Here is an 11494-nt window from a genome sequence, read left to right as displayed (position 1 = left end):
CAACTAGGGTTGGGCATAAATGCTGGCCCAGCCAGCGAAGCCCACACCCCGTGATTGAATAAAAAAAAACTGAGTAAGACCATAACACATGCTCAATCTCAGGCAGCCATTATTGAACTAACTTTACCCAACAGAGAGGGCAGCAGTGAGGGCAGTATAACAAAGTGCTTCTATCTTGCAATGTACTGTATGTACCATTCTGATTGACCAAAATGATTCACCTGTTGGTTCCTTCTGCAACTCACTAACCACATCTTTTGTGAAGTTTGCCATGGTTTGGAGTAAGTGACAGATTTCGATGATGGTGGGTGCATTCAATAAGCTGCCACATAAAAGGTGATAAGATAAGAGTTCATGGTTTGAGGGTGATATATTAGCATAGATAGAAGACCATAAGATTATAACACCCTAAGATGTAGGAGCAGGAGTAGGCCATTTGGCTCATTGAGTCTGCTGTGCCATTCAATGAGATCATGGCTGATCTGATAACGCTGAATTCCACTTTCCTGCCTCTTCCCTATAGCCCTTGATTTCCTTACTGATTAAAAATCTATCACAGCCTTTAATATACTTAATGACCCAGACTCTACAGCCCTCTGCGGTAAATAATTCCATAGATTCACTAGCCTCTGAAAGAAGAAATTCCTCCTCATCTCTGTCTTAAATGGGTGACCCCCTTACTCTGAGATTATGCCCTCTGGTCTTAGACTCTCTCACAAAGGGAAACAATCTCTCAGCACCTACCCTGTCAAGGGTAGGTTTATATATGTTGCGATAAGGTCGCCTCTCATTCTTCTGAAATCCAATGAGTACAGGCCCAACCTACTCAATCTCTCTTCATAAAAAAATCCCTCCATCCCTGGGATTAACTTAATGAACCTTCTCTGGACTGCCTCCAAAGCCAGAATATCTTTCCTTAGATAAGGGGACCAAAACTGTTCACATTATTCCAGGTGTGGTCTAACTAGTGTCTTGTATGGTTTTAGCAAGACTTCCCTATTATTATACTCCATTCCCTTTGAAATAAAGGCCAACATTCCATTTGCCTTCCCTTTTACCTGCTGAACATGTATGCTAGCTTTTTGGGACTCTTGCAAATCCCCCAAATCCCTCTGTGCTGTTGCTTTCTGCAGTCTTTCTCCATTTAAATAATATTCAGTCCTCTATTCTTCCTGTCAAAGTGCATAACCTCACATTTTCCCACATTACATTGCATCTGCCAAGTTTTTGCCCACTCACTTAACCTGTCTATATCCCTCTGTAGATTCTTTGTGTCATTGTCACCACTTGACTTCCCACCTATTTTTGTGTCATCCGCAAACTTGGCGATAGTACATTCATTTCCCTCATCTAAGTCATTAATATAAATTGTAAGTAATTGAGGCCCCAGCACTGATCCCTGTGGCACTCCACTATTACTGGTTGCCATCCTGAAAATGCCCCCTTTATCCCAACCCTCTGTCTTCTATTAGTTAGCCTATCCTCTTTCCATGCTCACATACAACTCCCAACACCATGGGTTCTTATCTTATTAAGTGGCATGATGTGTGGTACCTTATCGAACTCCTTTTGGAAATCCAAATATATTACCTCTACTGGTTCCCCTTTATCTATCCTGCTTGTTACTTCCTCAAAGAATTCCAATAAATTTGTCAGGCATGATTTCCTCTTCATGAAGCCATGATGACTCTGCCTGATTAGATGATGTATTTCTAAATACTCTACTATTACATCCTTTATAATAGACTCTAACATTTTCCCAATAATGGATGTTAAGCTAACTGGCCTATTGTTACCTATTTTTTGTCTCCATCCCTTTTTGAATAAGGGTGTTACATTGGCAGTTTTCCAATCCTCTGAGATTTTTTTCAGGATCTAAGGATTCTTGGAAGATTACTACCAGTGCATCCATTATCTCTGTAGCTACTTCCTTTAATATCCATCAGGTCCAGGGGACTTATCGGCCTTTAGCCCCATTAGTTTCCCTATTACTTGTTCTCTAGTGATAGTTATTATATTTATTTCCTCCCCTCTTTTGTCCTTTGATTATTTAGTATTTTTGGAATGCTATTAGTGTCTTCTACTAAGAAGGCTGATGCAAAGTATTTGTTCAACTCCTCTGCCATTTCTTGGTTCCCCATTATTACTTCCCCAGCCTCATTCTCTAAGGGGCCTACGTTCACTTTGGCCTCTCTCTTTCTTTTTATATATTTAAATAAGCTCTTACTGTTCATTTATTATTATCTGCTAGTTTACCGCAAATTTTATTTTCTCCCTTTTTTTTGGTCATCTTTTCTTGGCTTTTAAAACTTTCCCAATCCTCTGGTTTACCACTAATCTTTGCCACATTGTATGTTTTTTTCAATTTGATGCTATCCTTAACTTCCTTGATTAACGATTATTTGGTTTATCTCCTTCCTTGAATCCTTCTTCCTCACTGGGATATATCTTTGTGGTGAGTCATGAACTATTTTCTTAAGCGTCTTCCATTGTTCATCAACTATCTTTTCTGATAAACTCTTTTCTCAGTCCATTCCAGTCTAATCTGCCCTCATTCTTTTGTAATTACCCTTATTTAAGTTTAGCACAGTTGTTTTCGGCCCAAGTTTCTCACTCTCAAACTGAATGCTAAATTCTACCACATTATGGTCACTGTTTTCTAGGGGACCTTTTACTCTGATATAAGTTATTAAATCTGCCTCATTACACATTATCAGATCCAAAATAGCCTGATCCCTTGTTGGATCCACAATGTATTGTTCTAGGAAACTGTCCTGAATACACTCTGTGAATTCTTGCTTGTGGCTGCCTCTGCCAATTTGATTTTCCCAATCTACATGAAGATTAAAGTCACCCATGATTAATGTACTGCCTTTTTTTTACATGCTTTCATTATCTCCTGATTTATTCTCTGTCCTACAGTATCCTATTGTTAGGGGGCCTATAGACTGCTCCCACCAATGCCTTCTTCCCTTTGTTATTTCTTATCTCCATCCACATGGATTCTACATCTTCTGATCCAAGATCATTTCTTGTCATCGTATTTATTCCATCTCGTACTAACAAAGCTACCCCACCATCCTTTCCTTCCTGTCTGTCCTTTTGAAAAGTCACATACCCTTGAATATTTAGTTCCTAGCTTTGATGTCCTTGTAACCATGACTCTGCAATGGCTATAAGATCATACCCATTGATTTCTATTTGTGCCGTTAATTCATTTTTTTTCTAAATAGTATGTGCATTTAAATAAAGAGCCATTGATTTTGCCTTTTTACCATTTTTTCCGCCTTTGACCCTATTTGCTGTTGCTTTTTTCATGCTTTTTTAAGATTGACTAGCTAAAAGGGAAGAGGGAGTTGGGATAAATGAGTCATTTTCAGGTTGGCAAATTGTAACTACTGTGGGTGCTGCAGGGATCAGTACTGGGGCCTCAACTATTTACAATCTATACTAATGACTTGGGTGAAGGGTCCGACTATACAGTAGTCAAACTTTAAGGACATGGTATTTGCTTAGGCAATTTCAAGATCACCTTGCTTTAGCAATTCTACCATTTCCAAAACATGGAAATAATGTTTTGCCATTTTGCCATAAAATTGCAGTTGATATAAATTCTGATAAAGACCTGATTGACTCAAACAATAGTTGGACCACAAGGTTCCTGGAATGGAATAACTGCACTGGTACAATCAAATCAATCTTCTTTAAGACTTTGAGAAATTACCTCATTTCGGTATCTGAATAGTTATCTATTCACCATGCTTAGAATGATTTAAAAAGGAGGGGAGACAGCGCCAGAGTGGTAATGTCACTGCACTAATAATCCAGAGGCCTAGGCTATTGTTCTGGGGACATGGGTTCAAATCCCACCACAGCAGCTGGTGGAATTTAAATTCAATTATTAAAATCTGGAATTGCTGGCCATGAAACTATCATCAATTGTTGTTAAAAACCCATCTGGTACACTAATGTCCTTTAGGGTAGGAAATCTGCCATCCTTACCTGGTCTGGCCTACATGTGACTCCAGACCCACAGCAATGTAGTTGACTCTTAATTGTCCTCTGAAATCGCCTAGCAAACCACTCAATTCAAGGGGAATTGGGGATGGGCAACACATTCTGGCCCTGCCAGCAACACCCACATCCAATGAAAGAATACATTTCAAAAATTCCCAGAGGGGGAAAAAATAGTTGTGTCTGGTTTCTTAGACAAAAGTATACTCTGTCAGACATGACCTATAGAAAAGACCACCAATATCTGTGAAACAAAACAACACTCAGCTTGTAATTTAGAATCCACCCTATTAAATGTTGCACTGAAATGAGCAAAATGTTGTCTGTCATCAAGGTAAGTTGTTGCTGTTCCCAGATTATATTAGAAAATTTCTCTCTGAATATTTTCCAGTACAACTAGAGGAAACATTACTGCTATTTAATGCCATGGGTTTAGAATACTTACACTTCACACTTTATTCAAATTAGATCAACAGAGTAAAAAAATGCTCCACTATCTGGAATGTAAAATTCTCATCCTCGTTTTCAAATCCCTTCAGGACTTTGCCCCTCCCCATCCCTATTATTTCCTCCAGCCCCACAATCCTCTTGAGATATTTGCATTTATCTAAATCTGGCAGCGTTCCTGCACCTTTGGTAAAGTGAAATTCCACTACTTTTCCATGAAATTTTCAGTGGGTCTCGCGTGAAAGATTGGAGAAAATGGGTCTCGACCTTAGATGTGCAGCATAATGTTAGATGTTGTCTCCTCCCCCAGTGCTTCTGTCTGCTCTGCCTTGCCTTGTTTACCATGCTCTGGCTCTGAGGGAGCATCCGCTGAACCCTCTGCCTCCACAGCAACTGAAATCTGCAACTGACTGGGGCGGAATTATATGCCAGCAGCATTATATGGTCCTGCCAAAGTCAAGTTGAATGGCTCACCACATGTTACAGCTCCAGCCCCACCACATCACCGGCCATAAAATTCCGCCCCATGAAACCCACCCCTCCTTTCGCGAGGCAAACCAAGAAAGAAGAGGCTGGGGAATCTGGTGCGTATTACTTGGCCAGCTACTGCTGTTGTCCTGGCAGCCTCCAAAGCAGCCAACCAATCAGCAATGGCCATGGACAGGATCATGCAGGAGGGGAACAAAACCTATATTGGATTCCGGACATCTGAAGCCCAGCCAACCATTAATGGAGAGGGGGAAGTGGACATCGGAAAAACATTGGAAAAGTTGGAATCCTGCCCAAAATCAGAAAAGTCTCATCCCGTCTTTATAAAATTCCATGACTTCTCGATGACTTTGGGTCTTTTTTTGGAAATTTCCATGATTTTTCCAGGTTCTGCACAATCCTGTTCTGGTCTCCTGAGCATCCCCAATTTTAATCACTCCACCATCATTGGCTGTATCTTCAGCTGCCTAGGCACCAACTTCTGGACTTACCTCCCAACGCCTCTCAGCCTGCCTCTCTTATAAGACACAACTCAAGAGCTACTTTGGGCACATTGCCTGAATATTGCCCTAGTTGTTCACTGTCAAATTTTGCTTATAATGTTCCTGTGAAGCATCTTGGGACATTTTATCACATTTAATACGGGTTGTTGTAGGAATATGAAAATAGCTCACGGAAATTTTGGCATTCATGGTACATCTGTGACGTTATAAAACTGACAAGATAACTTGGAATAAAGAGTACTAGACATACAACATGAACCTGATTTTAAGACCCTCTCCCCACAACATCCACCCAGTGGTGATATACATGGGAGGGATTAAAGTTTACAAATTCGACCACCTGGCTCTCACTTGCCAACTACCCAACTATTTCAACTTTTACCCAAGTGAATCTATGAACGAGACTCCCTGCAGGCAGGGGATTAGTTAACATTCAAATGCTGCAGCCTAATGACTTTGGTCAACGAGCCAAAGTAAGTATTAGAAATCGTTTCTTTTTCAACCCCTTGTGGGCCAAGAAGAGCAGGAAATCCCCTTCCACTCCCTCCCCCAAGAAGTCCTTAGGCCTGCCCCTTCACACAGATCTCGTTGGAATTCACAATCACATCTACAGCCCTACTTCGATTGGCTGCTGGGGATCACTCAACACATGCCCCTAAATTTCTGCTCTCACCTACTGTCCAGGCCGTCAACCTGGCCTGGTCAGGCAGGAATCAGCTATTTTTTTCTTTACATGAGGCTGTGCCTTTAGAATTGGCTGCCAGGTTTGTCACCTACTACCAGGCTCTGTCTCCTTTGAAAAATAAGTTATTTAAACATCTATTCCAGTAATGGGAGACAGGTTTATTTATTTATTCTTTCATGGGATGTGGGCATCACTGGCAAGGCCAGCGTTTGTTGCCCATCCCTAACTGCCCTTGAACCAAGTGGTTTGCTAGGCCATTTCAGAGGGCAGTTAAGCATCAACCACATTATTGTGGATCTGGTGTCACATGTAGACCAGGCCACATAAAGATGGCAGATTCCCTTCCCTAAAGGGGACCAGATGGGTTTTTTTGATGAAAGTTATCATGGTCACCATTGCTGAGACTAGTCCAGGATTGGACTTAAATTCCACCAGTTGCCATGGTGGGATTTGAACCGGCGCCCCCAGAGCATTAGCCTGGGCTGCTGGATAACTGGGGCAGTGACATTACCACTACGCCACCATCTCACATGAAATGCATCATGTGAGGAAGCATCCCACTGATAAACAACGCTTCACTTCACCCCACCGCCACCACCTACCACCCCCCACCCCCCCGGCTATTAATGGATTGAATGGGGTAGAGAGTCATCCTCGCTTTGTTCTCACATGTCCCTTGTAGTAGCTCCGAGCTGTAAGAATGTGAAACTCGGGAAAGCCAGATGTGAGAAATGAATTAGATTTAAAAATTATCTAATTTTCAGAAGCTTGTATTATAAGTTTTGGTCCATATAGAGTTTGAAAAAGGAATGTGTTTAATAAACCAGCCTTTGAGAACGGGTAATACCTTCTTCAGCTTACAAGGGCAAGAAAATGATCCCTTGCAGAGGAAGTGGTGCAGCACTTGTGAATTACAGGAAGTTACTAAACAATCATAAGAACGGTACAAAGTGTCTTAGATGAAGAGTGAATCAAGCTACAAGTGTTAATGGTTTTACTTGGCTGCCATACAGAGGAAGATAGACCTTCTATGACCAACTTTGTTAGCTGCACAGCTGACAAACATATAAAAAGCACAGAAATTGCTGGAAACACGCAATAGGTCAGGCAAAATCTGTAGAGACAGAAACAGAGTTAACGTTTCACATTGATGACTTTTCATTAGAACATTTTAGATAATAATTGCACAGAATGGAGCTGCAAGGCCGTTAAAAAAAAAGTGCAAAAACAAGAATACCCAGCCAGATTTTACTCTAAAAGAGAAACAGATTAAGAGCCTGGGAGCACCCTGATGGCTGAATGTTCATCAGCACTATTGTAAACTGTACAGACCAGATGGACAAATTCTGTCTGTGGTGAGTTTGGTGACCTCAGCCAAATGTCACGACTCGCTGGGGACAGTGCGCTGTGGTATCAAGTCCCACTGCTTCCCAAGGCACGACAAATGTGACAAGTTTGGTCAAACCACCAGGTTGCCCCAATTCTACCTCACTATTTAATTTAGGTTAACAGAGTACGAGCACCAGGTTTGTAAACTGAATAAATAACTGTTTATTGAACAAACTGTCATTAACCAGTGGCAAAAGAAAGAAATATGAACTGCTAATTTCTAATTCTATAACTTAAACTCTACCCCTTTCTTAAATCCCTATACACACACGCATACAAGACACATAAGACACACAAAAACATGGATTTTAAGGGTGGGATAAAACAGTTCAATAGCACCAATTCCGGAGCACAGGGTTTGATGGGTTGATTTTGATCGACGTCTTCCAAGTCTCTTTCAGTTCTTGTTGATGACACGAGGTGGTCTTCCAGCACTTTCAGTCTGTAGTTCACTGGTTGAGCACTTGCCTTTCAATGTCCCCTTTTGCTTCGTGACGGGGTTTTCAGGAGAGCAGGCAATAGAGATATGAGGAGAAGAAAGCGGCTAGCTATTATTGTTGGAATTACTAGAATTTTCTGCACACAGGAGAAAGAGGTTTTAGGTCTTGCTCCTTTCAGGGTAGGAACTAATCAGCTGCACTGCTTCTCACACAAAACATGGTCACCTTATCAGGAGCCAATTAAAATGTTGTTGTCAGGCAGCTCCCTTGTTCCAGGGCTCCCTTCCAGCACCATTCTGTCTTTCATAGCACACTCTGTTCCAGGACTGCAACGTTGTATATATCTCTCATTCAGTTCCAGTGGACATGTCTTTCAACATGCAGCTATTGTAATTCTAATCCACAGTCCAACAGAAAATAAAAAGATATGTTCTTTACAACAATCCAACAGAAATAAAAAGATATGTTCCTTACACAAACCAGATGGCAGAATGCTAAAACTGGACTCAAGGCTACAGTGTTGGAGAAGGATGTCCCCAATTTCATCCTGACTGCTATCCAGTAATCCCTGTTGGAAGGCGTGTGTGAGAGCGCAGCAGATGAGGGGACTGTTAATTAGGGTTAATGGCAGTCACTATGTTTGAAAAGCCCTCTAAAGCACAGCTACACCTGAAGAATGACCATTATGGTAAAATGAGTCCTGTGGGATGAAAGTCCAGCAGGGCAGGTGACAGGAATTTGTGGCAGAAGCCCAATTCTGTCAACTTCTTTCCCTCTTCGGGCATTGTTCAAAGGGTGGATGCTATTTACACCAAGCTCCCTCTATCACTTCATCACTTTTGGGAGTGGGACTGGCAGGATGGTGGTCTCAGTCTGGAATCGCCCCAGTACTGACCACTGCACAGCCAGCAGAAGGTGTGTGCCTGCAGGTGGGCCCCATGATGCCATGTCTTATTGGCAATTGCTAGAAGAGACTGCATTTGCAATTTGTACAGGGCAGCTTGGATATCTGTACAGAAGTGAGGAAGCAGTTTTGAAGAGGATTCCACTGGTCACAAAACAACACACTAAATTCCCACCAAGTCAATGAGTGCACGGGCCAATAGTGCCGGCGATGGTGCTGATGTCTACCCCGATTCATTAAAGAATCCTGCCTCCAGGATTTGGGATGGTGTTGAGGCATTGGCTAAATGGATAGGTCGACGTCTCACCCTCTGCACTTTTGGAGCCACAGTGTCGTGGTTGCAACTACAGAGATTCACATCTTTCGGGCTGATGACTTACATCTGTGAGCTGAGCATGAATTTAGCTGTTCCCACAGCAACACAACGTGCAGCTTGTATCTTCACTAGAGAACACGCATGACTAAAAATAACTGCAAGCCAAGTCCTTTACACTAAATTAAGTCACGGTGATGTCAACACAGAACAAAACAAAGTGTTTGCAGAGGAGACTGTTCTTGCTTCTGCTGGGATGTGCTTTTGTATCCTTGCAATACTCGGTCGCAATCGTTAAGAACTAACGTTAATCTAACCAGAAGTGTAGGTTATTAATAGCATGCCAATTTCCTGAGTCTGTTCATTTACGCAGTTATTCGCAGCTCCAAGTGCACTTTAGGTTTGAGATAAGGAGCTAGAAAGAAAAGCACTTAAGCTGCCGTTTAAAGGGAACCAACTGCATAGAGAAGCAAAAGATCTTACAGCTTTTTAGACAGATTCAAGAAGAATTTGACCTTGATGGCAGAACTGGCAAGGATGAAGAACAAGAAAGGGGGAAGTGAATAGAGCAAAAAGGAAATTCAGTGTAGCGACACCACATTCAATCAAACGGCAAGTGGTGAAATGGTCCAGCGTCCATTCCTTTGTGTCTGGGAAAGTGAAGAGTGGGTTGTTTGAGGTAGGTTTCGAGAGGGCTGTTTGAGGTGGGTATCAGGAGGATGGAATTGCAGGCTATCTGTCCTACAAGGCTGCAATGCATCCTGCTCGCAATAAGGCTCAGGCATGAAAGGTAAAAGCTGATGTGACATCCAAAGCCTGGGGTGTCTCCGGGTCGGTGCTGTCGTTTGGATGTGGATGAAATCGCAGCAGGAACCACAACTTTGGCACCACCCATCCACACAGCCTTCCTTGTAAGTGTACCTCTCCTGGTTTAAGTGATTTCCAGGGTAATGGCAGCTGGGCTTAGTCCACCTGAATTCTAGCTGCCTGGCAGCCCCTCTAATGCCCTATTTCCTCCTAAAAATATCAAAGTTGTAGAATTTCTAGGGCAGCCTGCTGTTACATTTAAAAATTAGCATTTTTATGGTGCCTTCACTATAGGGGAGCTTTCTTATGTTCAAACATCCCATGTGTGTTTAAGAGGAAAAAAGTTGGTGTTGCTATGTTTGACTACATTTCTTTCACTACCTTGCAAATAGTGGGAAATAAACAACACATCAAAGTGCTGCTTATCACTAAAAACAAGTGATTTCTAAAATATACCACACAATTCCACTTGAAAATGGAACATTCTTCATCTTCAGCACATTAGAGTAAACACCTTGACAAATAGGCAAAGATGCGCTAATTTATTAATTAATTTTGCCATCCTACTGAAAGGAGGAAAGTTTATTCTAATATATATATTTCCATAATAACTAACACTTATATTGAGCCACGTCAAAACTTCTCAAAAGCTACACACAGCCAATTACATTGTGAGATAGATTAATGAACTGTTCAGACTGGGTAGTCTACAAATCTCTAATTATAAGTAATCAAGTTATGCTGAGAAAAGAGACATGCTGTCAAAGCTTTTCATCTTGCACTCATCAGGACAGGCACAAGAATGCCAAATTTCAAAGGGGGAAACAATTTATACTGCATGGGAAAAGAGTGCTGAATGGATTATATGTTCGCATGTCTGGAATGAATAGTGAACTCATGACCTCCTGATACAGAGGCAAGAGTATTACCATGAAGCCAAGGCTGACATATAATGCATTACAAGTCTTAACATGTATTAACAAGTACAAAAAAAAAGACTTTGGGCTGGATCTTTTGATAAAAGTAGTGGCAAATTTTGAGATATTTGCTGATGTTGAGTGTCGAGACTCAGAGGCAGTCCCAACCTCCGATCGGCAGAGCTGAGCTGCCCAAAACTCTCCGCCGATGCCTCCATCACTGAACCTTCTGTAGTAGACTTGAGCTCAATGCCCTGAAGTTGCTGAGAAAGTCACACCGTTCTGCCTAGAGCTTTTAACACAGGCGAAGGACCAAGGTGGGATGTGATTTACAGTGGAAGCTGCATCGGGAAGGACTTTTTCTTATACAAATTGCTTTTAAAAGTAAACTTGCTAAGAATCCCCATCCCCACACTCCTCAAACCAACACTTAGCCTCGCCATTGCCCAGGAAATCTGGGCCAATGTATAAATGTTCATTGGTTTTACACAGAATTCAGTATAATTCTTATCTCCCCTCTTAATCTATGTATAAAAATTCAGTGCATAACAAAATGTAAGTTTGCTTTTTGGTCCAAAGTAATGTA

Source organism: Carcharodon carcharias, chromosome 20 (assembly GCF_017639515.1).
Source record: "Carcharodon carcharias isolate sCarCar2 chromosome 20, sCarCar2.pri, whole genome shotgun sequence".
NCBI lineage: Eukaryota > Metazoa > Chordata > Chondrichthyes > Lamniformes > Lamnidae > Carcharodon > Carcharodon carcharias.
The sequence above is the reverse complement of the archived record's forward strand: the minus strand, read 5'-3'. Positions refer to the sequence as shown.